The sequence below is a fragment of the Phasianus colchicus genome, chromosome 3, assembly GCF_987193195.1.
Source record: "Phasianus colchicus chromosome 3, bPhaCol1.hap1.1, whole genome shotgun sequence".
Classification (NCBI taxonomy): Eukaryota; Metazoa; Chordata; class Aves; order Galliformes; family Phasianidae; genus Phasianus; species Phasianus colchicus.
Window position 1 is genome coordinate 79,375,880 of NC_143438.1, and position 27,349 is coordinate 79,403,228.

The 27,349-nt window shown below is 32.9% G+C and overlaps 1 protein-coding gene across 4 annotated transcripts in view; it reads right to left on the bottom strand.

Moving 5' to 3' along the window:
• The window catches only part of CSMD3 (CUB and Sushi multiple domains 3), a 549,229-nt gene that overhangs the window by 474,131 nt on the left and 47,749 nt on the right, over positions 1-27,349 (bottom strand). The window lies entirely within an intron of this gene.

Genomic DNA, 27,349 nt, shown 5'->3' on the forward strand with positions numbered 1-27,349 from the left:
CAATTTTTTTTTTTTTTTTTTTTTTTAAATCACCTTCTTTAAAACATGTCATTTCAATTCATGGTTTCTACAGATTAACCAAAATAATTCTCACCGAACACTAAGTTTAGAAAAGTGAAGACTATATTTTAATATAGGTCATGGCAACTAAGTGCAAAACAACCATAGCAGATGTGCTTTCACACTGTATAATGCTATATAAAGACATATGGTAGTGTCTTTGCAAATAGAACTAAACAACATCTATGACTTAATATGAGACAAAATATTTGCATTGGTTCCTTCTTTTTTTCTTTGTAAAAAGGATGGGAAGCCACCGCATAATTAATGACTTCCTTTGTTTTTGGTGCAGTTCTGCTACGGATTATATCCATAAACCTTCTGCTGCTCATACCCAGTTCAGCCTGGAAGAGGCTGAAACGCTATTATGAAGAAGCTTTTTCTGAACATTAATTCTCTTTTATGAAAACTGTGCACTTAAAGGCTGAATGTGAAATAGCCATCTGTTACATCTCTGTATTATCTCATGTAAAGAAGATCTATTGTGTATTTGTAAACAGAAAAACACAAACAACTTGTGTATATTTAAATACAATATTAAGATGAACAGTGAACAACTTATATGTCGATACCCAAGTGGATCAAGAATGAAGGACAGAGCTGCCAATGGATTGTCTTTAATATGAATATCCCCAAATGTTTAAAATAGTTCCCACATCCAAAAGTTAGATGTTCTTGGACTGCTAGCAAATACTTTCCCACACAGAAAAACTCTTTTCTAAGAAAAAAAAAAAAAGAAAGAAACAAGTATAATTAGAAAAACATTCCCCCCAGGTTACTGTGTACTCACGGGTTTTTCTATACTCTTGTTCTCAGTCCTAAATCTCATTTACAGCAATTCTTAATTGTTCATGCCCTTATATATATATGTATATTGCTGTATATATATATATACACATATATATATACACACATACACACACACATATGTATTTGTTTCTGCTTGCTTTACAGTCTAACTGTATATCTACAGCCCCTCTCCAGACAACTGATGCCTTAAATATTTGATCAGTTTTCCTGCTTTGGCTTTTATGCCCCAGAAACATCTCTTCCTCTACTATGCTCAGAGCAAGCAAGTTCCACTAGCAGGGAGATTTCATCAACAGAGAGAAACAGCTGCTCAGCATGCTATTTCATAGAAACATGAATTATACTTCATAACAAACTACAAACAAATGAGATGTCATTTCTCTAATTATACACACATGTATATATTTGAGCTCGTTAAATCAACTTCTTTTTGGCACATTCACAAGTATGTCTTCGTGTTGAGCATTTAAATGTACAGAAAACTTTTCTCTGAAGTAAGAGACATGAGTCTTTTAGGATTTTATACATAAAATTGTTACACTGTAAAGTAAGCTTTCTTGACAACAGAAGAGAGACAATTTTTTATTGTCTCACGCTTTTCTTATTTATCTTCAGTGTGAGAAAATATTCCTAGTATCAAGTGTAATTACTAGTTTATTACCAGTAATATCATAGATATACAAAACAAAGAGGTAGTAGATGATCTTAGAAAGTTATTAGGGATTTGTTTGTCTCAACTATATGTGTAGTAAATTGTTACTTTTTTTTTCCTGCCAGTCAGCTTAAAGAATATATTTTCACATCAGTGACTACACGCTTTCATTTGTTCTTAGTCTTCATTGCTAAAAGTCTGTTTTATTTATCACTTTTGACATCTCTCTTCCTCATTACCATTTTTAAGTCAGTTTTATATATCATTATTTATTGTTTAACTTCAGTTATTTTATTTAGAATTTCAGAAATAGTTTGAAATGATGTTTTTGCAAAACTAAATGTGATCCACTTTATAGAAATCTAGCTCTTCCTCCAAACACAGTCGTTGGAAAAAGACATTTAAAATAGCTAAGTCTCTACATATATCAGTTTAACTTCTGAAATCTGTTGTTAAGGTCTACCTTAATGACTGTGATCTTTTTCATCTAGAATTCACAGCTAGGATTCAGAACAAAATTTGCTTGCAAACTTTTTTCATTAAATGGAAGACTTTATTGAAAGCATGAGAAAAAGAATTTGAAAAGATTTAAGTTACACTAGAAAAGAAAAATGATTAGTGCATTAAGTGTGAAGAGGTTCAACGCCATTTATAACCGTTAGTGTGTTTCAAAGTTCTCTTTATAGTTTCCTACTAGATGTCAATATTCAGTTGTTTAAATCTCATCAGTCTTATGTGGATTAATGTATTGTGAAATCATAAAACACCACTGCTCTTCCTGTTTTCAATTATTCTTTGGGTGACTGTGGAGTCACACAGTCTGTGTTTACAGTAAACATCAGTAACATCAGCTCATTCCTTATCTCCGTATTCAATATTCATTGCCTTATATCAAGACAAATAATAATCTAAATCTTTACTCCTTGCTTTTGCATGTCACATAACTATACTCGTAGTATAAGGTAGTCTTTTGCTTTTTCTTTTGCTCCTTCAACTATGCTGTTTCATAATATATTTCCACATCACTCTCCTTCCAAGCTCTCCACACCTTTCATTTAATTTCATCTGTTGACAGCAGTCATCACTGTAAGGTAACTATACTGTGTTGGATGAGCACCCTAAGAACATATTAAGTACTTGCCTGCTTCTTTTTAAGGAATTATTTTATACTTGTTATCTTTTACTTAAAGAGCAAACTGAGAAGATGGAAGATTTGCTGCTTATAAGATATATATATGTATGTATGTATTTTTCTGTATATTGATCTTTCATCTCTTTCACTACCATACATCTTAAAGCAAATTCAATCTTACCTCAAAGTATTCTTTAATTATATCATCTGTGTTCATCTCCCTTTTTTTTTTTGTACATGAAATCTACCTATTTGCAAAGTTATTCCCACCCTCCAGCTGGTGTCCCTCCTCTGTTCAGGATCCATTAGCATTACTCATTGGTCTTTTCTTCACATTTTTTTGCAACAGCTTTTTCTATTTATATTCTTTGATCTGCCTCTTGTCTTTGACGACAAGGAGCAAAAAGACATTTTCGTGGTGACCATAAGTCAGGAAGAAATATTTTCTTAGGTTACTTCTGTTGCACTGGATTCTTTTTCTGTTATCTTACATTATCTTAGATTTTATGGTGCCTATGTGTTTATCCTTCCTGTTTTCTTATTCTCCCTTGCACTCTTGTTTGAGAAACCTCTTGTGTGATTTCTCATTATGTTTTCAGGAGTTTCTTAGCACTTAAAATAACATTGGATTTAGTTCCTTCCTACTCTCCACTTTTTTGTTTGTATAATTTTCTTACATTGCTTTGAGTAAAGAGCTGCCTTTTACACTAAAGACATTCATTGGTATTCATTCCCAACACACTATAAACTCTTAGTACTTTCTGAGTTTCAATTTCCTCCTGTGCTCATTGTGAAAACTGCACAGAGCACCAGAATAGAAGTATTCTGCATCTTCAAGGTAGTTTGCAGTGAGATAGGAATCCACACCAGATAGTAGGCATTACTTTTGCTACTGTTTCAGAAATTATCTTCTATTCATGTAGAGTCCCGTGAGTATTTACCTCAGTACTCAAAGAATCCTTTATACTTCCATCTTTCTCCTGAACAGCAGCTCTTACAGAGAGTTTTCTATGAGGTAAGGTAGAAGGACAACAAGGTCCTACTCTGTAGAGTTTCTCTTCAACAGATTAGCTTGTAACTTTTAATGCACATGGTTATTCTTCCCCAGGTGAAGAATTCTTTCATTGTTTGCTTCTGCTCTCCAATGTTTTAAAGAACTTGTTGGAGTTGGTGTGGAACATCAACTATTGCTGTAAATTAGGAAGTACTATTTTTCCTCCAAAGATTAATTTCTCTGGTACAGCCTGAATATGTTGATAAGGATTTTAGTGTTCTCTAAGTCTCAGCTGTGGAAGGTGGAAGAGGAAGAACAGATTCTGCTATTTGTGTCAACATTGAGAATGCTTTTTTTTATTTTAACAAACAACCTCAAGTCTAGGAAATGGAAAGACTGTTCATATTCACATGGACTCCATTTTGAAGAGCTGAATTGCACATAGCCAACACAGAAACTGGATGGTATTTAACAAAAACATTCACAATATTTTTGATAAATATATTGAAATAAATATTGTCATTAAAATTCATTTTAAAAATGTATTTTGTATTCTACAACAGAAAAATTTTAGCCATATCCTATAACTAAAATCAAAAAGGCATTAACTTCAGTAGTGTCATCAGACTTTGGGGAACTTTAAAAGACGTAACATAAAACTACTATTCTCCATGTCATCCAACAGATGAAGATGGTCATTTTTCCAAAAAAAAAAAAAAAAACCCTAGATTTTTTTGTCTACCATTAGGCATTAATTTACTTTTTTTTTTTTTTTTTTTTTTCCCCATGACTCCTTGACAGGAAATAATCTCGTGTTTCTGTTTTAAAAGCATTGCCACTACTGCCATGCAGTGAAAGTCTGGGTTCAACAAGTCAGCTGAAATACATTCAGGATTTTAGCTACAGTAAGTAATTAACTTTCCTTCTAAAGACATATCAGTACTTTTCTCTTATTCTCTTAGCTGCCAGTTGATTTAAAGTACCTCCATGCTTGTATAGCCAGAAAATAGCAATCTCTCAGATGTAACAACCATCTGGGCAATTGAAGTAGACTTAAAAACAAGAAAGGACATTTGGAATTTCATCATAGAAAGAATTAAAAATCCTCCCTGGGACTGAAAGCCTGCCATATTTAATAACCCTCACACACAGTAGTGCTGCCAAACATGCAGGGGAATCAGATTATTTGGATTCAAATAATAAATTTCTGATCGCAATCATATTTTCACACCTTGCTTCTCTCTTCCAGCTATTAGAATAAACATTCTGTGCAACGAGTTCCTCATTTTTGGATAACAAATCATGGAAAGTGCCTTTCTGACTCTCTGACCACCTGATTTTTTCTCCTTCTACCCACTCTTCCTGCAATTCTTCCACATGAAAAGTCAAAAGAACTGAGTGCAAGCAGGAGTTTCTCCATGACTCTCAGCTTCCTGGCAGCCCTAAAGAGGACCTAATATCAAAGTCACATCTGGAAATAAATTCATATAGATTTAATTTCTGAAAGAAAGGAAGAAAGAAGGAAGAAAAGAAAAAAAGCTTTTGCCATAATCCTACCACATCACAGATTAGCTAAAAGAAAGAAAGGATTTAAAAAACCAACAAAACAAAAAACTACAGAATGATTAACAAAAATAAAACACCTTATAATAAGCTTTAAAATAGGAAATAAACATTATCAAGCAAAATATGATGCTGGCTTGAAGTGATGTTAACAAGATTATAAATGGCTTTAAAGATTTGTTACTTAGAGAATCAAGAGAAAATTATGGATCGTTTCTCTGCCAAGAGACATGCTTTACAGCAGCCTAAACTACCTGAGTGCTGCAGAATTAAAATGTTTTGAGAAGCAGCAGTTGGATAAAAAACAGTCTTTGATCTACTCCAAATTAAAAAAAAAACAAAAAAACAAAAAAAACAAAAAAACTCAAAAACTCTTTTCAACTAAATAGGAACCAGATTTGTATTAAATAGGCAATATCTCGCCCCCCTCTTTAGTGAACATATTAAAAAATACAACTTTTCTGAAGATGGGCAAGCTGAACAGAAGATAAAAAGGGAGAGAAATAGAGATCAAAATGAAGACATAGCAAAGGAATAAAAATATCCATAATTAGACAAATAGACACACATGGTTTTTGACTGCATAGACACACATGGTTTTTGACTGCATGGAATAGCAGGATCTGATTTCTGGTTTTCATTTTCTGAATTATATACTATGCAACTACTATAAAAATGAAAGAGCTGTGGACAACTGAAAGAGAGGGAATTGGGTGCACTAACAGTTTTCTGACACAACTCCAATAAATGAATCACAGAATCTCAGAACATCCAGGGTTGGAAAAGACATCTAAGATCATCCAGTCTAACCATCCCCCTATCATGAATTTTTCCCCAAAAAATCATGTCCCTCAGTACATCTAAACATTTCTTGCACACCTCCAGGGATGGTAACTCAACCACCTTCATGGGCAGCCTGTTCCAGCGCCTGACCATTCTTTCAGAGAAGAAATATTTCCTAAAATCCAACCTGAATCTCTCCTGGTGCAACTTGGGGCCATTCCCCTTAGCCCGATTGCTGTTACATGGGAGAAGAGACTGACCAGTTTTTTTACCCAGCAAAGAGTTTACCTGTCTAAGCTATGTGCTGCCAGCTTCTCCAGGAGAATAGTCTGAGAGGCTGTTGAAAACTTTGCTGAAGTCTTTTCCTCATCCACCTGGAAGGAAATGAGGTTGTTCAGGCAGGACCTGCCTTTCATGAACCCATGCTGGTTTTACCTGATCTGCTATTTGTCCCTCACATGCCATGTGATTGTACCTCAAGATAATCTGCTCCATAACCTTTCCTGGCACCAGTGTCAGACTGATGGGCCTGTAGTTCCCCAAAAATAAAATAATGGAAAGAGTTTTGAAATTAGATGTTGTCAGCAGCTGAATATTCATGTTGTATTTTTCAGTTGAGTTTTCTGTTGAAGTTCTACTTTCTAAACTAGGAATCTCAAATCAAGTTACATATTTTAAACAATTTTTGTTTTGTATCAAATTCTTTATGTTAAACTTTTTAATAATTATAACCATGTTGTGGTAAATCTGCTTATGGTTTAAACAATGTATTATTAAACTGAAATGTCCATTCTGAAGTTTCCAATCTAAAATAAAACAGCCTAGAACTTCCTGTCATTAAGAGCACTGAACCAGACACAAAGTTTAGCGAGTAAAAGTCTTTCTAAGAACATTATTTTATGTAACTGGAATAACTGGATTTTAAAATTCATCTGATGAGCAATTTCAACGGGCAGCTGTATTTACTATGACAGTGAATCGAAGATAAAGAGGCAAGGAAGAGGACGTCAACTGACTCAACCATCCCAGCTGATTTTGTACAAGTGTGGCAAAAAATCACTATATACAATAATTACCATTAAGGAAATCTGAATCTTCTCTCTTCTTATCTAGTTAAAACTTGAGTTAAACTTTTACCATTTACTGAAAAAAAATTCTAACTTTGATAATATAGTTGAACTTAGCACGCAAAACTACTGGAGAAAAGAGATATATGGTTCTGCTTTAATAAATTATTCTTGTAAACAGTGAGATTTTATAGTTGATTGAATGATTTCTTGTTCATTTGCACATAACAAGGAAATTAGGCATATTACTTACTTTTTAGAGCATCTGCTGATAGAAATTTTGACAGTTCGGCAGATGCACTAGGTACTAAGCATTCACAAATGCCTATTACACAAAGTAGACAAGTACTTAATGCCCAGGAAAAATGTATATTCTGTCCTGAGTTCTTTTCTTGAGTTTCATCTTATATTACTACACGCAGAAAACTTGTATTAGTTATTTCTTGTAACTTAATGAAGAGTTGTTAGATAATGGCTCAAGGCACAATTTTCAACATTCAGTTTCTCCCTTCCAGTCATTAAGACTCAGCAAAGTTCTATGTCACTTCTTATAAAATTAGTAACATATATAATTTTTTGTTACATTTTGTGACTTCACAATTTTAATTTAAGTACTCTGGTTTTAGCTTATTTCATCTTTTCACTCTATGGATTTCATCAATTTTTCAGTACAGACATATGCTTTTGTTAGTATCTTTTCTAAAATTAATCAGTATCCCACATTTCCAAAAAACTGTTGGTAATACTCTACCATCTTATGAATAATTATCCCATCTAACATGACAAACTAGACCAAACAAGAAAGATATTACTTTGAAACAAACTCCACTGCATTATCAGTAGTAAAGAATCTCAGCAAAGTATTAAAATTTGCCCAGTGCTAAGCAAGAAAAGAAAATGTTTCATAACTTTCTCAGACAAAATATATTGTATCTTTGTATTAAATATTAGACAGTAGCAATGTCTTACCTTACAAATTTTTCAGGAGGGAGATCCTTAACACTGAATGCTTTAATTTTATAATTAAAAAAAAAAAAAAAATCCTCTTTCCTCTTGCCATCTTGACATAAATACAAGGGCTGCACAAAAGTAATGTCTCCTATATTATTATGTTGAATTATGACATCAGATGTGAATATCAGTGGTATGGCAGCAGGGGCTGAACCTTCCCACCAGTATTCTATTTTTTTTTTGCTATGTGACAGATGGCAGCAGAGAGGCAGTCTGAAAAAATAACATCTGACATAGAAGCATACATGAAGACAAGGTGAGGAACTGATTTCCTCCATGCAGAAAAAAAAAAAAAATAAAAAAAAAATAATAAAAAAAAATTGTACCCACTGACATTCTTGATACTTGCTGAACATTTGTGGATGATAGCACAGAGAGGGCTTGATAGTATGTTTCTACAGTGGCAACAGCAACAATGGACCCTTCTGTTGGTGTGGTTCTTATAAATGCAGTATGCAGGCTCTTGTTTGTCACTGACAAAAAATGCATAGCTAATGGTGTTTACTATGTTGAAAAACAGTTTTTATATCTGAAAATCAAACAGTGTTACTATGTTTTTCATATCTGTTGTAGTTTCCAGGGAAATAAATGGAAGGTATCTCTCATAGTGCAAGAGAGAGTTAGTATGTTAATCTTCACAATTGTATGCCCAGCAAATACAGAGTCAGATAAATGTGGATTTACCACAGAATATTTAAAATCCAACAACTTCCACCCTTAAGTAATTTTTCTACCCTTTTTTAGCATAAACTCTTGTTCCTGAGCTCTTTATCATATGCAAAGAAATTACTGATTACTTTAAAGAAGAGATGGAAATAAATCCCAGAGACCTTGTCTGGTATTTTGTGTTCAGGGATAGTTATTGCAGTTGGAAGCATAATTAATTGTAATGCCTGAATATAACTTCACAATTTTTTCCATCTAACGAGTTTTTCTAAATTAAATATTCTTTGATTGTATATCAATATACAACTTTATTAAGATATCATAATGGTCTAATGGTTGGCGCCCCTGCACATAGCAGGGGAGTTAAAACTAGATGATCATTGTAGTCCTTTTCAACCCAGGCCATTCTATGATTCTATGATACAATTCTATGACACACCATGAAATAACTGGTTGTTCATAGCATATTCTGGTATATAAAAGCTGATTTCAGGCATTGCTTTTCTGCGTCCCCCTCGAGTCTTAACTCTCACTTAAATTATTATATAGGATTAAAGCCAAGTTTATGTTTTGTTTCTGTACCAGCAGATTCTCTTTTCAGTCTTAATTGCATGTCTTCTGACTAGTGTATCCAGCATCCTCAGTCTATTGAATGCAATCCAGAGTGTTATGTCATTTTCATGTTTCTATAATGACATCTATTCCACTTTCATCTGCTTACATATGAGGTGCAAAGAACAGATTTTTATTAAATGTGGGTGTTTATAGTGTCCTAACAGCAAGGTTCCTATTATTGTCACTGGAATGCTGAACAATAAATGCAATTGCACCTAGTCACACATATCAGACTATCCAATCAAATAAATAGTCTCCATAAAGTCTCTATTGATTATGATGAGAAACTTGTTTTGAAGATGATTCCCGTTAAGCAAAAGAATCCTGCCTAAGATAACTTTGTAAGTTAGTGATTTCAAATTATTATATTAATACCTGTTATTTTCCCAAAAGATCCTCCCAAGGCAGCTAAATTATACTAATGTTCATAGTCCTTTATTTTCCTGTGCCTTTCATGAAGGAAATGAGGGTGAGCTACCTGAGCAGGGCATACACTGCAGGTCTCCAATTTCTACTCACACATATCAGAACATGGAGTTGCTGTTACCACTGAGCTCACTGTAGTATGCACAAAAGCATGCAAGATTGTTAGTTTTGCAAGGACAGCATCTTACGTCAGTACAAAGTGAAGCCACCAAACCTCGTTGGTAAAGACAAGTTCTGACTACTTTTTGTCTTCCTTTACTGCAGTGAGTTTCTCCCAGATCTAGGGGGAGCAGAAAGTCAGTAGGATATTCACCTACTTTCTCCCTTTGTAAGAGAGGGAGATACAGAGAATTCCAGGACAGTCTCAAATTCTAAAATCAGACCTTTATGTGGACATGGTAACATGGTAACACTTCTAGAGAGAGAGAAGTGAAGAAGAGAAATGGAAAACAGCAATACTGTTTAACCAGCTCTTTAAGAAAAACACAATGTAAATTTTATCAGCTCTGCAGCTGGTGCAAAGGAATGTCCTGCAGTGAGTTTCTCTTTAGAATGCTCTAGCTCGTATCACATCAGTGAATAATAGCAACAGCTTTAAAGGAACAACTGTAAGCATTTGAACAAGGGCTAAAGAGCAAGAATAGTACTCACTTAAAATAATAAAAAGTACTCACTTAAAATAATAAAAATAATAACAGTAACCCTGTATCTTCCTTCTTCCTATACAAAATATCTTCTTTTCATGTGCTGCAAAACTTCTATATCTGTGCCTATATCATCTATCTGTGCCTTCTATATCATCTATATATGATGCAATAAAAAATTTTAATTAGTGCCTAGTGTGTTGATAGAATTTTCTACAGAAATGAGGAGCAGTATATTCTTTTCTCTCTTATTTACTATCTCTATAATTAGGAGTATGATTATGCTATCAGTGCAGTGAAATGAAAATAGAATCCACACCCAGTATGAATAATTTACCCAGTGTGCATGGAAATTATAGAATTTTCAAACAAAAGATAATTATATTTTTCTGTCTCTCTTAATTACTTTGTTGTAATTTGAGATATGTGACAAAGTTATTAATGCAGTGTAATAAGCTTGAATCTATGCACAGTGAGTCTAACAACTTTTTTAAATAGCGCTTCTTGGAAGTAGAGGACTTTGATGAATTACTGTGGCAAAATTCATATGATTTATGTGGGAGGAGAGAATGCAACTGCTGCTCAGTGCATTCAGAAATCCAGTCTCAGCTATAATTGCATGCTTCTAAGACTGTAATTGTTAATATTGGAAAGGATCTTTGAATAAGTATTATGAAGCCCTATATGAAGGCTATAGTGATTTGAGTTAATTAACAGAGATACTGGTAGAACTCATCTGAAAGCCTAAAGAAAGCAGATTTCCATGGGAAATAAAAATAATCAAAAAGCCTATGTTTTGTGACTGACATCTTGTCATTAAGTTCATCTGTACTCTCTGAAAGTGCAGCATATGTACAGGAGCAAAGTAGAGAGAATCCCATAGTATTTCATAAACGCAAAACAAACTAGGAAGACAAAGAGACAAGGTAATCAAAAGGTTATCTTCAAAACGATTCATTCGAGATTATAAGTGAATAAGTACTTGTCTGAAAAATGCTTACATATTGTTAAAGAGAAAATCAAAATTTAATTTGTTTGCATTAGACTTAGGTGTAATAAGCAGAAATAAAAGAAACCTTTCCACTAGATACCCTTTGAAAGAAGAGATTGACTCTGAGAGACACCTCCAATTATTAAGAAATGCTGAGCATTAAGAATCTTCTGGTTAGAGTCAGACCTGCCCTTTATGTTAATAAATCACATACTTTTAACTTTCATTTAGAAGTCATGGTCTGCTTTCCCTTAACCTTATTACTTCTTTTCTCTTAGAACTTTCCTCAGAAAACATCTGTAGAAAAACCATTCACTTGCTACCAAGAAAGCCTATGATAGTTCAGCAGAAATTCTAAATAAGTGAAAAAAAAAAAATAATAATAATAATAAAAAAATAATAGAAAACTCTCTTAATCTGATGAAATGCAATAGTTTAATAATATTGAAGTATGTTTCCAAATCATATTTAGAATTAAGAAAATCAGAAGATTTAAATTTCTTCTCTTTGTAAATTATTCCCTTATAAAAACACGTATTTTACTTCTTTATAGTACTTTACCAGGAAAGATCAGTGATGACTCATGGATATCATCTTCATAGATTTTGCAACAGTTAACTATGCTCTTAACCAAAGACACAAAATATTCTGTGCTGGTTTTCATGTAGAATTGATTAATGAATATCTGCAATCTTAAATATTCCTAGGGTTAATGTCTGCATAGCCCTGTATACAGAGAAATAAACAGAATAATTGAAATAATTTTTTATTAAATCTTTAAATAATTTTTTATGTGTCTAGGCAATAATAAATTGATCTTCATTTTTTGTTTTTACCTGTAGACAAGATTAAATCAAATCAACTTTTTTTTCTTTTTGCTTACAAAGAGTTAAAGCTCATGTTTTCATAAAGATGTAAGATTCTGGTTTTATTTTAATTTGACCATAAACACTGAAAGTCCCACTGCTGTGTAAAATCCACAGCTAGGAAAACATATCAGGTAACTCCAACCTGAATAATAGATTTCCTGCTGAGTGATAAATACCGCATTTAAAACTAAAGACATCTCAGTTTTTGAAATAAAACTGTTTCCAATTTATCCCACTGTTAAAACTCATTCCTTTCACCAGTACAATCATTTTCTTTGAAATATCATATCATAGTATATTACTATAGAAGAAAAATTAAAATAAAGTTATGGAATTCATTTAAACTTATATATATCCTCTTGCCATTTTTGTTATTTTTTTTTTCATTAAATATTTGTTTTATTCAATTACTACATTTTTCTATTTTTTTCCAGTCTTTGCTTCTATTTGTTGCCTGCATTCTTTTCATACTCAAATTTATATTGCAATAAATTGTGTACTGTTATTTTCAGCTTTAAAATATTCACACTGTTATATTCAGCTTTAAAATATTTACAAATACAATTTCCATCATCTTCCTAATCGCTCTTTAAATTATTGTGTAAAATGAAAAAAAACACCAAATGAATGTCAGAATAAGAGAAAATAAAATATTAATTAATTACCAATTGATCACTTTAAAAATCTTTTTTTCAGAGCAAACACCACTTCATTTGTCTGTTAATACTATGGGTATTTATTGCCTATTTAATCTTTCTGTGACCTGCACTATCTATTAAGGGCGAAAGCTAAAGTAAAGAAATGTGCTGGGGTGTTTCATGTGTCTGAGTTACAAGATTTTCTAAATGCCCACAGAATAATGTTAAAACACCAGCTACAGTTATCCTTATCAGTCTCTAGATGTCAAAAAACCTTAAATCTCAACAACAGGTAAGCATAATCATATCCTGTGAATTTTCCACTTCAATGAGTGACCCAGAATCAGGAAGCTTATTACAGCTAATGAGCTCAAGAAAGATGAAAGAAAACTTACTGACTTACACTGAACAGTTACTAGGTTCAAAAAGTGACATTCCTTGCTATATTTCTCTTATGTTTTCTCTAACATAACGTTTCCTGGGATTTATCATGGCAAAATATTTATTGAAAAAGTTAGAGAAAAGAGTTCTCTAATCCTAATAATTAATTCATGAGGATAAGACCTCAATGAATACAGAATGGCCTAGCTACTTTTTCTTTGGGCTAAGATAACCATACCACCTGAAAAATAACCCAAGGAAAAAAAAAAAAAAAAAAGAGAGAGAAAAGGAAAGCCTATACTTCTCTACACAATTATATCAATAAAATGTATTGCCCTCAAACATCTATAAACATCCACTTTAAAATTGAAAATGTGTATTTTTTAAAAAACTCTTCTCCAAGATAAGGGAGAGAAAAGTCCAACCTTCAAAATCAGAATACTTGTGAATATAATGTCTTTCCTTTTCTGTCACTGCTACAGTTTTCTCCCTTGTTATAATACAGTAAAAAATGCCTAGTAAAATTCTTGTTTTATTCATGCAATCATGATGCTTTTAGAATGAGAGGACAAGGATGGGGACAGTGTGTTGTAGTATCTGGGTATGGAATGAGAGCTCTAATAGTACTAAGAGCATTTAGATTAGAATTAGAAGACGTCCATTCCAAACAGCCTCACTAGGTGTCTTCCATGACCTCTGCTTTCAAAAAACAGAAAGTAAACAAAACTAGACATGTATTATTCAGTTTATATATTTTGAGGGCAGGCAGACTGATATAAAATTGTCTGTTAATTTTAATCTTCCAGTTAAATTGACAGATAAAATGTAGTGAATTAGATGCCACAGCTCCAGCAAGTAATATTCACAACTAAAGAGATATTCATACTTCATTTTTTGGAAAACTAACGAACACAAACAGAAAGCAACCTGGACATATTTTTATTTATTAATGTTAAGTACTGGAGCTACAATCTAAATAATACTTCAAATTAAGAACATAAAAATAAAAACTGACTGCACAAAAGTAATCTAATGCTGCTATTTTGAATTAATGCTTATTAAAGCAATTATACGTTGTAAAGTTGCGAAAGAAGTACATACGCATGCACACACAACAAAAAAAAAACATTTAGAATATGAATTCACTTAAAATGGAAGATAACCTATTTCAAAGGAAAGAAAAGAATTTCCATAATTACATTTCATAAGTGTATAAGCAGTCACATTCTTGAAGTTAATTTGTATGTAGGTCACTCCAAACTTAATGCCCCCTATTTATTTTGTGGAAGAGATACAAAAACACTATTAGATACAGCAAATTCTCAGCTACAAAACACTATTTTTCAATGTAGTAAACACCATTACTTAAACACTTTTTCCAGTTATGAACAAGAGACTGCATGGCATACTTGTGAAAATCTGGTAGATCATCCAGAATATGATTTGTCTTTCATATTGTTGTCACCACTGCTGAAATGCACCATTCATTGCTTCACTGTGCTAACAACCATTGTTTGATCTCCATAAACATTCATTGAGCATCAATCAATATTAGTAGGTGAAATTTCTTCCACATGGAAGCATTCAGTTAAACCTCCTTGCGTCATTCACACTTTAATGTCAGACACCATTTTGTCAAATTGCTCTTCAGTTGCCATCTGTCACACAGCAACAAAATGTAATGGGTTACATTGGCAAGGTTGTCTTTACTGCCCTGTCTCCAACATCTGCCTCTAACAGCATGGGCCAACCTAAAAAAAAGGAGGCATTACTTTTGGAGTTGACCTCACAAATATCTTATATGATCATGAAATTACAGCCACGTGGTGTGGCTGTAAAACACACACAAAAAAAAACCCCAATAAATAAACAAACAAACAAAAAACTATTCCAATGCCCTTTCTTTGGAAATCTCTTCCTAGCTTAACCTTAGAACAATATACAAAAAACTATTGTATGATACCTGGAGCTGCACTTGAACAATAGTAATTTGACTTAATCACAAAATCCACTAGACACAGCCTTTCCTCATATTTTCATTTTACAACTACTAAATTACAATGAGTATGAAATTAGACAGTCCAAATTATTTTTTTTCTTGACTGCATCAAGGCCTCTGAATTTCTGTATATTTTTCAATATCCTGAATTTCTTACCTAACAACATAGAGAAAAAAATGATAGAGTAAATTACTGCTTTATAAACTTTTCTTCTATATTTCTTTTCTATGTTGAAGTGATACTCATCACACCGTTATATCTGATTACAGAGTCACTCTGATGACTGTCACAGCCATTTTAATACCTGAAGTATTTATTTATGTAAAAGTTAAGGTTTTCTGGTAAATATTCTGCTTATTGTTAACCAAACATATTGATCTATATTTTTCTCACTAGCAATACAGTAGAGACAAACAGGTGTCTTCTTTTTTCTCACAATTGCTTTATTGCTTCCCAATGAATCAGTACATGCTCTCCTTCGCAGAACAAAGGAAAGAAAGAATGGAGGAAAACACTTCTGTTATTAACTGAAATAATAACAAATCATGAGCCTCTGACTGAATCCAGATTCAGAAAAACATGCGTAAGAAAACAAAATGTTGTGCTGTTACAACATTTTCCCTTCCTGTGAAAGCTTGTAGAAGTCTAATACAAATCCTGTTTTCAAAAACATCAATTTTTATTTATTCATTTTTTTTTAGAAGTACATAAGACCATTTCAGTATGAAACACTTTGAACTAAATTGTGAACCTGCTGACAGTATTATCCTTCTAGATCTCCTCTGGTTTGAAAGAGATAGAAAGTTGAAGGCACTCATACTTCTGGAGGATTTTTTCTTATTTATTTCTTTCTAATAATTCAGACGCCTTGAGATAGAATAATTTCTGTTTGATTTTGGTATATAACATGGCTAATATGATGTCATTGGTTATTTATCTGTCTTTCTAGACTATCTTACCAAAATAACTATAGTGACCTCACTGAAGTAGAGAGCAAGAAGAAACCACTGTCAACTCTAATAATTATATTTGCCATTTGCACTTAGTCTGTCCGTTATTCTTCAGAGAAGACTTTGCTGCATAGCGGAAATACTTGTAATTTATCTGCAGCTCCAAGAGAATTTCAGACTGAGATTATACATAATCATAAAAGCATATAAATATGTAAGTATTGCAACACTTGGCAATACTACTCCAAGTAGCTCATTGTCTAGATTAGAAAACAGTGCAATCCAGAAGCAGCACATTTTCATAATGAAATAGCTGGAGCTAAAGAACAATGTTCACAGTCAATGAGTTTTAAACAGAATAAAACAAACCACTTATTTTTATTAGTATTACAACAAATACTGAAATAGATTATGTGTTTCAATGTACTACAGAGTAAAGGAAATAAACTCAATGCTGAGATTATTATATTGGGTTGCCGTATTACTCAGAGTTCTTCAGAAATTGCTTACTGCTATATGCTTACTTAATGAAATCTTTATCTGTTTAGATAAAACACTGTGTAATTGAAAGTAAAACAATTAATGCAAGACAATCAATCTCAGCAAGGGCGTTTCTCATGTCTGCTTGGAAATTTCTGGAAGACAGAACTCATCTTTGCAATGTACAGAGCAGATTTGTAAAGACTACTGAAATAAAACTGCCTAAAGTAAAATAAACGCTAAAGCTATGCAATTCTGATGTCATTCTTAAACTGTGGAAGGCTCTCCATGTTCCAAGGTTCACAATATTCCACTTAGGAAAAAGATTTAATTTCATAATTTTGTGACTCCTTGAAAAAATAGTACGTGTTTTGTGTCTATATGTGCTTACCTGTGTCATTTTCTAAGCATTAGTATTAGTCTTTGTGATAACTAGCTTGTCTCCATACACATAAAGGAACAAGAACCCCAGTACTCTAGTCAGAGATTTGAGCCCCTGCCACAGATTACCCTAGGAAATCATTCTGGCATTGTGCAAGACATAATGAGAAGTTTAAGACAGGAATAAAAGGTGGGAAAAGGGAAAAATCAAGGTTATTTCGGGAGGAAAAATATGAAAAGATGGAGAGATAAGGAGAGAGAGAGAGAAGGTAAAGAAGACTAGACACCCCTCAACAGTTCATGCGTATTTATCTGGTCTGCAATTTGGCTATCAGGCAGGCCAAGAGGTACCAGCAAGCTGCTGGGTTAGGACCTTGGGTCTGGGATTCACTGAGAGATCATTGATATGTGTCTGTATGTGCATGTATGTATGTGTTTGAAGCACAAGGATACAGAAGCCTCTGAGGACAGACTCTGGGGATCCCTGATCTAAGGACTCTTAGGGGATCACTTACGTGATTCCTTTTTAACTTCAAAAATATTTTTGAAAATAGATGTGGGAAAAATAGGAAGACAAATATTAAGACATGTCCACTGTACTGATGTCGTTATTTCTATGCTTTATTATGTTCTATGTTTTAAGGTAAAGCACATTTTAACCTCTATAAATTAAATAAATCATAATTTTGGTTGGGTGACATTTGTGGAAGATCTGTCCCGAGATCAAGAATAATAGAAGAAAATGAATAAAACACAAAGAATACAATAAAAATTAAAAACATACAAACAAACGAAACCAAAAAGAACAAATAACAATGTGTACACAAATCTCAGAGGACAAAAAACCCACAAAAACAATAGACCATCCCAAGAACAATACAGTAGAACTGAAAAGAAAAATTAATCAGAGAAAGAGGTTGTCTACCTCACATTTTATAAACCAGTTTAGATCTTTTGAATGTATAGAAAATACATTTCATATAAAATTGCATTTGCAACTGATAGTATATGTAAATAATGTTTGCAATTATATGCTGTCACTGCTGCCAAGTATCTCAAAACTCAAATTAAAAACATTTTGTTACTTAAAAGACAAAGTGTAACTACTGTGAAGTAAGGTTTAGGCATCAGCTGTTCTGAGGAAATGTTGAACTGTATTCATTAGTATAACTGTAATGCTCCATCTGCTGGCTTACAGGTCCACTGCAAAAATGCAGCATAAATTCTTGGTAAAATGTTCTCTCATTTCCCTCAGACAGCATAAACTGAGCAGTAGAAACAGCATTACTTTACACAGCTGACAGGCATACTCTCTGAAATGACATTGATAATTTCCATTATCTACATAAGCACATATTAGCAAATAGTTTGCAATCAGTTATTCTTAATTGACTAATCTGTCAGAGCTCTAGAAGTTAGAATGATACAGACTTCTGGGTTACAGAAGTATGGAAATGCAACAAATCTCACTCAGTCATTTTAAATAAGTATTAATATGAAGAGATTCTTGTAATTAAACAGCAGAAAAGCTAAAATACAATCTATTGTCAATTATGGTAAGATCCTACACACATGTATGCTTCAGTGATAGAGTTAAAAAATAAAAAGGCAATAAAATATTTTCACCAGATATCATTCATCCAGCCTCATTAAACATTTCTATAACTGAAATAGTATATCTGTTTTTATATTCAATATGATAGGTGAATATGAACTGTACTTTGTTTTTGTTTTGTTTTGTTTTGTTTTGTTTTGGAAGTGAAATTGTTCAATAACAGTTTATTCAATGCATTTTATGGAAATTTAATTTTCCATATTTATGGGTTTTTTTTGTTTGTTTGTTTTTTTCTGAATGGAATCAGATCTGGAAATCAGGAAATCACAGCATTCACTCCAAAACATGTGCCAATGCCCATGTACTTGGCAGAATGCCTCTCTCATAATTTCTTTTCTTTATATATACTGTATAACATATATTTATAAGTATATAACATCACATGAGCAAGAATGGATAGCACTCCATCTATTCAGCAGATTGTTTTAATTTAGTTAATATAATGCAGTCCTAGGCTTTGTTTATCTGTGTAAGCATGCCTTTGAGTCTTTGTGCTTTTGGGGTACTTTAGCACTTGGCATTATTTTTGCCTGCAGGCACAGAAATGAATTTTCCCTCCTTACATTATGAAGATCCTAAGTGTCCACTCAACAGCAGTACGAAAACAGTAATTTTCAATAAATGTGATATTGTTCCAATTATACCAGGCTCTGTTTGACATAGATCACCGCAAATTAGCTATCTCTTGAAATGTATGTCATTCTTAAGCAAAGATTAAGTATAAACATTCATAATAATTATTTTATTTTAGACTATGGTAAAACAAACACAAAAGCAAACAAACAAACAAACCAACCTCCTTAAGTGAAATCACAGAGAAAATTTCACTATATAAATAACATGTATGTGCTTCAGAGACACCAACTCCTCACAAGTATACAGTTACCAAAAATGTAAAAAAGTATGCATAGTGGATTAGGTAGTATAGTTTAGAAGAGGGAAATTTAAGCACATAGATATTCAAATCCAAATAATTTCCTGGTCCACATTGAGAGACGTGTAATTTCTCATACATTAGCACCACTTATCTTTTTGCAAGTTCATGCAAGTTCTAAAGAACATTCCTGCTAGTCTCTACGATGATTGGAAGTGAGCACTCCTGAAAACTCAGCCTACAGGATCTTGGATTAGTTACTGATAAACGTACAACTTTTGACCACCAAACAAGTTTGTTTTAAGCTGCTTATGTAGCATCATTAAGGACCACGAATCACGGTGAAAGTCTGTGGATTTTACTCACTTAAATCCAGACTTCTGATCCTAAAAATCCTCACTCAGCTTAAAGGAAAAGGAGCCTACATTTTATTGACAAACTAATTTATCACTTCAAGCTGTTTAGAGGCTTAAAAAGACAATCTTATTCTATGATTGCTTCCAATCTAATTGTGTGCCAGTTTGTCCTAATTACTTCTCTGTGGAGCCATACTTGTTTTTGTTTATATCCTAGTTTATCACAAGGCTTTGTTGCCTAGTGTTGTTAAAAAGCCTTATAATCTTCTAAAGGAGCAGTTATAGAAGTGTGAAGTGTTATTGAGATTCACATTTTCTTTGATGATTTAAGTACGAAAATCCTAAAATTAAAACTAACCTAAAATTTAGCTGCAGCAAGATGTCAAGATGTCACCCATCTGGTGACTAGTGCTATCTACTCAAATTGCAGCTTCTTTCACTGTCAACCACCAACTCTTCTTACTCCCAATCCTTTGTATATTTTTCTGCATTATGCATTGTTCACTGTCCCCATTGAAAAAAAAAAAAAAAAAAAGAAAAAAAGTCCACTGCCGCAGCAAAATATATGTTGTTTGTCTAAGACCAAAAAAAAAAAAAAAAAAAAAAATTGCACAAAATTCTGTCAGTGAAAAGTAAAACATGATATTTTCCCCTCCTTTTTTTCTCACATACTTATTTTTTCTAATTTTCACAGACTATGACCAGAAATTAGTCTTGATAATGAAGAGTAAATCAATAATTTGCCTAGATTAAAAAAGCTTTATTCCATGATATTACAAAGAAGAATTGGGAAAGGCCTTTAATAAAAATTTATATTAATGTTTCTGTTTGATTCCCCTTGTCTCCGAGGAACCTGAAAACTCATGTATGCTTATTCAGTGCTATTTAAAAACACATTTTCTTTCAAACAAAAGGTTAAAGAGCCTAAAAGATCTAGGATTGCAATCTCTGAAATATTTACTCTACTGTCCTGGGAGTTCAACAGTCAGTCAGCAAAGATATGATGCTCTTCACACTCGTTGCTATGCAACATTTTTGGAATCCCACATGCTCTCTGTCTCTGTCCCATATTTCACGTACAAAACAGAGAGTAGTACTGTCATTTGAGGGGCTTATATGAATATTTTCAGATTGCTCTTTCATTCAGAGAAATTGCATAGAAAAAGCTGTAATTAATGAAAGAAAGATTGGAAAAAAATAGCAAAAAACAAGTATTATGTTAAAAAACAATCTATATGAAAGTTTATATGAACAGTTAAACAGTACGTTGATCAGAATACTCCTTTATCTTTAGCTGTTTTCATCTGTTTGTTGCATTGACCGGAAGCAAGATCTGATCAGAGTGTCTTTTCTTCTTGTCCTACGAAATCCACACTTCTGACAACATTCCCATTTAGAAGAAGATAAACTTGAACTGAAAATAGGAACATAAGAGCAAGAATAGAATAGGAAATACAAAGAAAAGGAAATAAGAAACTTTTACTTGTATCTTCTGCACCTTGGTCTTTATGTTATTGGCTGCTGCATTCCTAATTAAAATAGAAATTAAATATAATTTTTCTATTAAAAAGAATGTTTTTCCTTCTATTTTACCCAGTCTGGTCTAATTGTATTCCTAGCCTTCTTCCTGCTGTTTTTGGTGTTTTAACAGATAATCTTACAAGCAACTTCAAATTATTCTAATAATTGTAGTTACTGGATTCCCCCAGTTCACTTGCATTAATGATAATGGAATGAGGGCTTGACTATAATATAATCTACCTGGCCACAAGCTATTTTATAGGAAACTATATGATACTGTACAATTTTACTATGAACTGTAATCCAAGTTAGTAATTTTATGTGTAGGTAAACCTGAGTGCTTTACAGAAAAAAAAGTAGTTTTATTACACCCAGTTAAACTTACCAGAACAAACTTACCAGAACAAACAAACAAAAGAAAAGAAATTCAAATTGAATCTTGGATGCATTATACTGGCATATAAATTACAGCAAAGAACAAAACATCTAATTTTTGTTACCATATATATGACAGCATGACAGACTAAAATTAAAAACTAGCAACTGTGTGTTAATTCCCCATGTGAATTACACACAATCATTAACTTTGTGATATCTGTTAAAAGAACTTGCTTTTTTTTTTTCTTACCCTAAAAAGCTTTTAGACTGACATATTTCACTGAACGAATGTGCAAAATTAAGAATGTGGTAAACTAAGTCATACATTCAAGTAGTTATTAAATGTTCTGCATATTTCAAAAACATATTCATTTAAAATCGAATTTTTTAAAAGATATTCCTCTTAGATTCAGATGAAAGTAAATAAAATAAACAATAACCTATGAGATGTAGCTGAACCATGCTAATCTTTTTGCAGACACAGTGTGTTTCTGAGTACTCATTTTGCTGTATTTTAATAGATTAGTGCATTATCCTGACATTCAAGTTAATTCATTTCATTCTTTTCTGTATATCTTTCTGAAGTCATTTAGCACTTGTGGTGAGTTACACTTTGAAGGAGGATTTACTCAAGGTTATTTTTTCTATTTCTTTTCCTCCCAATCTAAAGTAATCTAAATCTTGGTGAGAGTGCACCCTGGAGCCTCTATCCATCATTGATAAAGATGTTAAGTAAAATGTTGCTATACTCCACTTGTTAACAGTGTTCAAACACGGTCCAACTCCCTATCCACTGTGCTTTTAGCCCAACTTTCCAAACAGTTCTACCCACATGTTTTTCCAACCTTCCAGATCAGAATGCTTAATTTTTTTGGACACAAGAATACTGTAGGTGACAGAGTCAAAAGTATTGCTAAAGCCAAAGTAAATAAAATCCACTTCTCTCCCCTCATTTGTAGATCTAGTCAGCTAATCATAGAAGAAAATGAACTTTGGCAAGTGTAATTTACCCCTGTTAATTATGGGCCAGACTCTCTACTGAGCTGCTTATTGCTTTTTTTCCTCTTTGAACTCAGCTTTGTTTCGCTTATAGCCCTGGGAACAAAAGGAGGAGCATGTTTAATTAGCTTCATTGTTTAGATACTGATGTGGTATTAACTAAGAAATAGAGTTTTAAAAATAGAAGGTGTAGGAGAAGCTTTGTCCTACATAAAAGAGACATAGACTATCTACTGTCTTGATTCTTAAGTATATTGTTCAAGTGTACAGGTTAACAACTGTAGCATACAAGTTTGCAAATGTACAAGTTTAAATCATTGTCCACGCTTGCATGCACACACAATATTCACATTAGAGTTGGAGCTCTATATTTTGCTTTATAGTTTATACTTTCCATTCTGAAGAGTTTTGGTTTTTTTTCATGGTGAAATCATAAAAGGCTTATGTGACAATTTTACATCATCCAGATTTGCAGAGGATACTTCCTTCCATTCCTATTGTATAACAGTTTTAAGGGAGAGAATGGTAATATTAATTAAGAAAGGTAAGTAGTTGGCTAGATCCATTTTCTCTTCTTTGTTAAGACTTATGCATAAAGGAACAAGGCAAAAGAACAGGAAAAACTCTAGAAAATGTATTTTAATAGCTACTACAGCTCCTATTTTTATGCTCAGGATCAGGAAGAGAACACATATTAAGCAGACAAGCCATATTTACAGACTGATTTATTCAAAAGAAAAAAAGAGAAACCAAAACTTTTGTAACTGTGCAAATAAACTGTTCTTAAAAACAACCCGTTAAATGACTACAATAAGCTTACTTCAACACTGACTCTACTGAAGCAAAGCTTTTCTATGAATCATTGAATCATAGAGTCATAGAATTGCTCAGGTCGGAAAAGACCTTAAAGGTCATTGAGTCCAACCACAACCTAACCATACTACCCTACCTCTAACAACTCTCCACTAAATTATGTCCCTGAGCACCACATCCAAATGGTTTGTAAACACATTCAGGGATGGTGACTCAACCACCTCCCTGGGGAGCCTATTCCAGTGGAGCCCTTTCTCTAAAGAAGTTTTTCCTGATATCCAACCTAAACTTACCCTGGTGCAACATGAGGCCATTTCCCCTCACCCTGTCACCTGTCACCAGTGAGAAGAGACCAACCCCACTCTTGCTGTAATCACCTTTCAGATATTGAAAGAGAACAATAAGGTCTCCCCTTAGCCTCCTTTTCCCCAGACTGAACAGCCTCAGTTCCTTCAGTCTCTCCTCATAGGGCATATTCTCCAAGCCCTTTACAAGCCTTGTTGCCCTTCTTTTGACCTGTTCTACTTCCTTTCTTTACTGAGGTGCCCAAAACTGAACTCAAGATGAGGCCTCACCAGAACAGATGCACAATGACTTCCCTAATCCTGCTCACCACACCATTCCTGATACAAGCCAGGAATTAAGTTAATTATGGCCACAGGAAAACTTTTTTTTCCTTCAGAAAGAGTAAGATACAGACAGTTTAATCAACATATTCTAAAATAACCAAGCCTGGTCACTTATTGACCTGTAAAGAAACTGTTTTCCTTCATATAGCCACTGCCCTAATAAACATTTCTCTTAATAAGTCAGTGTATGAAATGAAGGTAAGGAATTGTATGATTTCATGCCTTTGTGAAAAGTGGTCGTGACTGAAAACATATTTTCTTTAACCCTGCCTTTATTTTTAGTTAAATTTTTAACATTTATATTCATATATTTTTGAGTATCAAGTCTGCAGTACCAGAACATTTCATTTAAAAAATTAATAATGTAATTATGTGTGCAGTTCAAATGCTTATAACAACCTCAAAAGAGAAGTATAAGTGCTTAATGCAAATAAAAGATGTGAATTGCTTAATGAAGCATACAAAGGGATAATTAACACCACACTGACAATCAAATTTCTCAAGAGAATCAATTCTTTTCACAATCAAACTTCATCAGTTATCCTTTAGAATTATTTAATCTCCAACAGACATAGTACTTTAAAACAACTTGAGAAAGTCTGTAGCTTCAGAAACAAAAAGAGAATATATTCCAGAGTACAATTGACTAGCCAGAATAAAGGAATACACTTTGAAATATTTCTCCACAAAATATCCTCTTAAATAGATACTTATATTTCATACCTTCACTTTCTTCAAAGCCATTGCTTAGAAGTTTTCACAAGGTTGTAATATTAATGTTTTGGAGTTTATTATTCAAATAAAATGCTATGTATCAACAATATCAAATATTATTTATAGCACCTTTCGTCTAGTTAGAAGGGTAGAAAACTTTTTTGAAGAATCAATATATGACAAATAAAACAAATGATTATCAAATATATTGCAAAATCAACTATCAAAGAAATGTTAAGAACGTGTAAGAAAACTCAAATAATCAAGCGTTCAAGCAAATCAAATGTATGTATGAAAAAGTATTTAAGTTATCACCCTATGCTAAATGTGAAGATTTGGCCCTGTTCTTATTCTCGTAATGCACTTCTCAAGATCACTCTGTCTTTTTCTCTGCTGTCAAATTTGACTGTCAAGTGATATGTTCTTAACCCTGTTCATCACCTTTATTAGTATTCTGCTTTCTGAGTGCAAACTCCAAGGATTTAAACAGATCTTTTATAGAGTTTCCCTTATTTTTTTAAACTAAGAAGTGGCATACGTATATACACAGAGACACTCATCTATCCACACACAGTTACACATACTCATACATAAATGCTTTACTCAAGCTTTGAGTGCTGGTTACTCTTGAATTGTTATTATACAGTAGCAGAGCTGCTTGCATGAAAACCCATTCTCACATAATTAATTCATAAGTCACTTCTTGTCTTCAGAGATAAGAAATAATAAGAAAAAATCTGAACTCTATGATACAGAATTTTTAAAGGTGACTCTTAAAACGTTATATCTTTTGAGTCTTGAATGTTTTGCTTTACTTTCTGCTTTTGTAATTTTCTTTTTGTGTCAGAATCCATTGAAAAACTCATAAAAATTTAGTGACCAAAAATCTACTTTTTCCTCTCTTATTTGGAGACTGATTCTTGGGGATTACTTCAGAGAAATAATCCTGAAGTACAGGCATCTGAGAAGCCACATGCACCTGTCTCCCAGCACACTGTCCCAGTCACTGATGGTTCTTTACTTTGTCTTGATTTAGCCAGGCTTCTAAGGAAACTGTAATGTCCAAGAAGTTTTGTAAAGAGATATATGTGCAATTTGATTTTTTCATATATATTCATGTAAGTAGTATACAGAGACTCTAACACATATTGTTTCTAATCTCTTTGCAATACTAAGAATCTCATGTAGATTCTTGAACTTGAGAGAATACAAAACTTAACTCAGACTTTTTGAGAATCAAATGAGTTCTAAGAATAATTCAAAACAAGTGTAGGATTATATGGAGCTTATGAAGTCACAACATAATTATTAGTAGTTATCTAGATACGTAGAACACTGCTTTTGTATAATCTTCAGAAACAAATATTAAATATTACTAACAATTACCACCTGAACATGTAGAATCATAGAATTCTTGAAATTGATCTCTGAGGGCCATCTAATCCAACTCCCCTGCAATGAACATGGACAGCTCAGCTATATCATGTTGCCCAGGGCCTGATCCAGCCTTGTCTTGAAAATCTCCAGGGACAGAACATAAACCACAGTACTAGGCAAATTATTCCAGTGCCTCACCAACCTCACTGTACACATAGCCACATGTTTGTACAAACTGCATTTAATAAGTAATATCACACATTGTTATGTGATTCCAATCCAACTTTTATTGGTACTTTTCCTAAATCACTTAACTGTCTGTAATTTTATTTTTGAAACCAGATTATGATTGTGGATTGTGTGAGTGCAGAATTAATATAAACTGGAGAAAGATTAAGGACATCTTGACTGAATTGAGGAAATTAAAAAAAAAGAGGAGAATTTTAAGAGAGTCCCCAGTAAGTGATCAAAATGATCAGTGACTGTGAAATATACTAGTCTTTCTATTGTCTCAAAGAAGGAACGAATGTCTATCTGGAAAACATACTTTAAGCAAACCCTACATTGTCCTTATGGGCAAAGATAATGACATTTTCTTATTATGATCTTATTAGAAAAGAAAATAAATTATTTTGTAAATTAGAATAATAGAATCATTTGAGTTGGAAGAAACCTTTAAAATTCATCTATTCCAGCTCCCCTACAATGTACAGTGACATCTACAGCTAGATCAGGTTGCTCAGAGTCCAGTCCAAGCTGACTTTTCAAGTCTCTAGGGATGGCTCAACTTCTCTGAGCAAACTGTTCCAGTGTTCCAAAACACCCTAATTCTGATAGTGCTAAATTATAATTCCTAAATAATAGTGGTACAGACATTGAAAATAATATATCAACATTTTCTTTTTCACTTTATTTTTTTTTTTCCATATGGAGATCTCAAATCAGTAATTTGATTCAGAT